Raw genomic sequence first — 5994 nt, 5'->3', positions numbered from 1 at the left:
ACAGATTCATTTCCCCATCATCAGAGTATTAACAACAGGTTGTGTGAGTCTTTATTCGACTTCAGTAAATACAGCTACTGTGGACTATGGCACCTCACATTCATTTTTTAAAATAGTTGTAACACCTGTATTAAACATGTGTTATACTATATGAATTGATCAATCAATTAGTGGAAATATTTATGTTGAGCGGTACAAACAATACCAGTAGTGGAAAAACACTATTTTTCATTCCAGCGATATGAGTTAACATTGTACTCGCTACTGCAACCATATGTACATAATCTAGCAGATAGTAGCAACAGCAATTAGGTAAGTGTTACATTCGACGTCACATTGAGCGACCTGCGCGCCGGATGGGGAAGAAATGATGATGAAGACAACGCAACACCGAGTCCCTGAGCGGAGAAAATCTCCGACCCAGCCGGGAATCGAACGTGGACCCGTTGGACGGCAATCCGTCACGCTGACAACTTTTTTGTTGTTGATCTTGTTTTGTTCTATGTTGTGCGTTGAATTTGTTCGTGACGGACGTCCGATAACACTCGTTCAAGTTGTTCATTGATCCATTCACTCTGTTTTTTATTAAACCCTCTGACTGAACACGCTGAGCTACCGTGCCGGCGTCCACTCAGCTATCGGGGCGGACATAAAAAGCAATGTAAGCTTCAATATAAGAGCAGACTTACCTGTTACCGATACGAAAACAACGAGGACACAAGGAAACTGAAAAGAAAGAAAAAATGTGTTACAATTAGGACAAGTGTTTATGAACAAATTCTGAGGAGGTATAAGAAGAAGTAAGTGAGACTGAGTGTGAAGGTCCATCACAAGGACAACAGCCAATATTATACTGAAGCCCAAAGAAACTTGTATACGCATATGTATTGAAATACAGGAATATGTAAACAGGCAGAAGAAGGCGCTGAGGTCGGAAACGCCAATAAATGACAGCAAATGTCTGGCTCATTTGTTAGATCGCTCACTGCTGCTACAATTGCAGGTTATCAAGATTTAAGTGAGTCTGAACGAAGTGTTATAGGGGGCTCGCGCGCCATGGGACACAGCATCTCCAAGGTAGCGATGAAGTGGGAATTTTCCCACATGACCATTTCATGAGTGCACCATTAACACCAGGAATCCGATACATATAAAATCTCCAACATCGCAGCTGCCGGAGAAAGATCCTGCAAGAATGGAACCAACGACAACTGAAGAGAAACGTTCAACGTGACAGAAGTGTCAGCGTGCGAACCATTCAACGAAATATCATCGATATGGACTTTCGGAGCCAAAGGCCTACTCTGTATATGACTGCACGACGAAGAGCTTTACGCCTCGCCTGGACCAGTCAGCAGCGACATTGAACTGTTGGTGACTGGAAACATGTTGCTTGGTCGGACGAGTCTCGTTTTAAATTTTATCCAGCAGATAGACTTGTATGGGTATGGAGAAAACTTCACGAATCGATGGATCCTGCATGTCAGCAGGGGGCTGTTCAAGCTGATGGAAGCTCTGTAATGGTATGGGGCATGATCAGTTGGAGGAATATGGGATCCATGATAGATACGACTTTGACAGGTGACACTTACGTAAGCACCCTGTCTGATGACCTGCATCCATTCATATCCATTAGGTTAGATTTACTTTGATTGCAATTGACTTGTAGTGAGGAGGTCCTCCAGGATGTAGAACATGTCAGAAAAACAATAATATATGACAAATATTTACAACTAAAACAAACAAGCTAATGTACCTTGCACAGGTCCCAAATGGAATGGTCGTCACTTTATTTATTTTTTTAAAGAATACTATATGAAAGGATCATTTTGCAACACTCATTTACTAAGAGTGCTTTAATGAACTGAATTTAAAATTTGAAAAAAAAGTTTTTCATTTATAAGGTAACAAACATATAGTAGAACTACTACAATACTTATTTACAATGAACACATTACTGCACTGATATATATATATATATATATATATATATATATTTCAGTGCAGTAATATATATATATATATATATATATATATATATATATATATATATAAAAAATCAGTTGGTTCTACCGAGAAATTCATCAATGGAGTAGGAGTTGGCCACTAATAAATCCTTTAGGCTTCCCTTAAACTGAATTTCATTGAATGTTAAGCTTTTTATTACCGCTGGCAAGTTATTGATAATGTGTGTTCCTGAATAATGCACACCTTTTTGTTCAAGAATAAGTGACTTTAAATCTTTGTGAAGATTATTCTTATTTCTAGTGTTGATTCCGTGAACTGAGTTGTTGGTTTGAAAAAGTCATATATTTTTAATAACAAATTTCATTAAGGAATGAATATATTGGGAAGCAGTAGTTAGTATCCCTAGTTCCCTAAACAGGCCTCTGTAGGATGTTCTTGAGTTCACACCACATATCACTGTTACTGCACGTTCTTGTGCCCAGAAAACTTTAGCTAGGCCTGATGAATTACCCCAAAAAATAATCCCATGTGACACTATGGAGTGAAAGTACGCATAGTATGCCAGCTTTTTCAGTTTTATACAGCCTATATCTAACAAAATTCGCATTGAAAATAGAGATTTGTTTATACCCTTCAGCAGGTCTGTGGTGTGCTCCTCCAAGTTGAATTTATTATGAAACTGTAAACCCAAGAATTTAACACTGTCCAGTTCTTCTATCTGCTTGACATTATATGTTAGGCATATACCCGTGTGACACCCCTGACAAGTTCTGAAATGCATGTAGTGTGTTTTTTCAAAGTTTAGTGACAAAGAATTGGCTAGGAACCAGTGATTAATGTCCACAAATATTTAATTAGACGATCTTTTTAAGACTTCACTTGATTTTCTATTTATTGCAATGTTTATATCATTGGCAAACAAAACAAACTTCGCATCTGGTAATGTTACTGATGAAAGGTCATTGAAATACACAAGAATAAGTATGGGTCCTAAGATGGAACCTTTTGGGACCCTCCATGTAATTAGTTCCCAGTTGAATGATACCTGATAACTTAATACATGTTCTTTCGTAATAACGCCCTTCGTTTCCTGACAGAGATATAAGACATGAACCATTATGCAGCATTTCCTGTTACACTATAATATTCTAATTTACTTAAAAGGATATTGTGATTTACACAGTGAAATGCCTTTGACAGATCACAAATATGCCAGTTGCCTTCAACTTTTTTTCTAATGAACTAAGTACATTTTCACTGTAAGTGCAGATAGCCTTCTCGATATCAGAACCCTTTAGAAATCCGAACTGTGACATTGACAGTATGTTATTTGTGGTAAGATTGTTATATAACCGATTATACATTACCTTTTCTAAATTTTTTGAGAATGCTGGCAAAAGTGAAATTGGACAGAAATTTGTCTCCATTTCTTAACTTCAACATATTTAAACCATTCAGGAAATATTCCACTGATAAACGACTGCTTACACAGATAGCTTATTATTTTACTTAACTCAGAATCACATTCTTTAAACTTTGTTGATATTTCATCACAACCACTAAATGTTTTTGATTTTAAAGATTTTATTATGGACATTACTTCTGCTGGGGTAGTGAGGATCAAATTCATATTATGGAAGTTACATGTCTGAGATATCTCATGGCAACGTCTACAGAACCTGACAACCCCATCTTTTGAGTAACAGTTATAAAATGTCTGTTAAAAAGTTCTGCAACACTATACATATCTGTCACCAATGTACCATTTACTCTTAATGCTGTTTGCCCCTCTTCATGTCTGGCTCTGCCAGCCTCCTCCTTCACTATATCTCATATTGTCTTTATTTTGTTATCTGATATGACCATCTTTTACTTGTAATATAATTGCTTTGATGGCTGTATTACAGTCTTTAATATTTTGCAGTATAACATCAGAACTGTTTTGGATTGACAGATGCAGTTTTCTTTTTGTATTACAAGACACCTCTATTCCCTGAGTAATCAATTGCTTCTTTGCAGACTCTGCTCTAGCCTTGGTTAGTTTGGGGGGGGGGAGGGGAAAGTGTTCAGATGAGGTAAGCAATTTATTAGCATCACTCCAGTGAATGTCTCTGAGGAGTGTCGTAAACTAATCAACTTATGTCTTATTGATTACCCTCTTGAGTTCAGATTTAACAGATTTTATATCCTGTTCAGTATTAACATTTAACAGAAGGAACTGCGTGCCATGGTTTGAGAGGCCATTGACTATTGGTTTTGTAATATAATTTTGTTCATTTGACTTTTCTATAAAGATATTATCAATGGTTGTTTGTGAACAATTGGCTACCCTAGTTGGGAAGTTTACAGTGGGAATTAAGTTGAATGATAGTGTTACTAACTCAAATATGTTGTTATGGGAGAGTCTTTAAGGAAATCTACATTGCAGTCACAAGCAACCACTATTTCTTTGTTTTTGGTTGTTAAATGGGTCAGTACAGCTTCAAGGTGATTTATGAACAGATTAAAGTTACCTGCAGCTGCTCAATATACAATTAATATTATGAATGATTTTTTGTGAAATTCTACTTCTGTTACACATGCGCTCTACCATCTGAGCTACCGAAGCACGACTCACGCCCGGTACTCACAGCTCTACCTCTGCCAGCACCTCGTCTCCTACCTTCCAAACTTTACAGAAGCTCTCCTGCAAACCTTGCAGAACTGCACTCCTGAAAGAAAGGATATGGCGGAGACATGGCTTAGCTCGGTAGCTCAGATGGTAGAGCACTTGCCCGCGAAAGGCAAAGGTCCCGAGTTCGAGTCTCGGTCGGGCACACAGTTTTAATCTGCCAGGAAGTTTCATATCAGCGCGCACTCCGCTGCAGAGTGAAAATCTCATTCTGGAAACGTCCCCCAGGCTGTGGCTAAGCCATGTCTCCGCCATATCCTTTCTTTCAGGAGTGTTAGTTCTGCAAGGTTCGCAGGAGAGCTTCTGTAAAGTTTGGAAGGTAGGAGACGAGGTGCTGGCAGAGGTAGAGCTGTGAGTACCGGGCGTGAGTCGTGCTTCGGTATCTCAGATGGTAGAGCGCTTGCCCGCGAAAGGCAAAGGTCCCGAGTTCGAGTCTCGGTCGGGCACACAGTTTTAATCTGCCAGGAAGTTTCATATCAGCGCGCACTCCGCTGCAGAGTGAAAATCTCATTCTGGATTGTTTATGGTTGTTACCTTGAGTAACAGCCCTCTAGTAGCCACATCAAGAATAACTGCCAGGTGGGCAGAATGCATGACATGGGTTGTCATTTGTGGAGGATTTATAAAAGAAGGTACCCCATACTACCTTTTTAATTATCTCAAGGTCATTTTTATTTTGTCTTATTGCTTGTCCATAATAATACTGCAACCTGTCTATTTCTTTGTCTGTAACCTGACCACATCCACTAATGCACTTACGATCAGCTAATTTTTTCCTTTAAAATTCCTCTTCAAGTTCCTCGATCTTGTACCTAACATTTTCTGGACATGTCCTACACATTCCTGTTTTTCAATTTTTTTTGTCGCTGCTACTGAATACATACGTGTTTCATAACCCTCCACTGGGAGGGGCAAAAATTTGGCAGCGATGGTGAGTCATTTGGACTTGCCATGAGCAACAAATTTTTTTCTTAACTAATTAACTTTACAATCACAGAATATTCAGATGTAGATCATGAAGTAAATGTGGTGCACATGCTCTGAGTACAAAATATGAGGGCCGTTCAGAAAGTAACCTCCGGTTGATTTAAAAAAATACACCAAGTTAAATAAAAATATTTTAATATACACATCTTACAACTACATCTTTGCACTATTTTTCTACATAGTCTCCATAGCGATTGAGACACTTATCGTATCTCTTCACAAGCTTTGAAATTCCTTCTGCATAAAAATCACCCGCTTGTGCCTGGAGCCAGCCTGTGACCGCATCTTTGAGCTCTTCGTCGTCATCAAACCGCTGTGACCCGAGCCATTTCTTCAAATGCATGAAGAGGTGATAATCACTTGGCGCC

Source organism: Schistocerca americana, chromosome 3 (assembly GCF_021461395.2).
Source record: "Schistocerca americana isolate TAMUIC-IGC-003095 chromosome 3, iqSchAmer2.1, whole genome shotgun sequence".
Lineage (NCBI taxonomy): Eukaryota > Metazoa > Arthropoda > Insecta > Orthoptera > Acrididae > Schistocerca > Schistocerca americana.
This window is presented reverse-complemented; position numbering follows the sequence as displayed.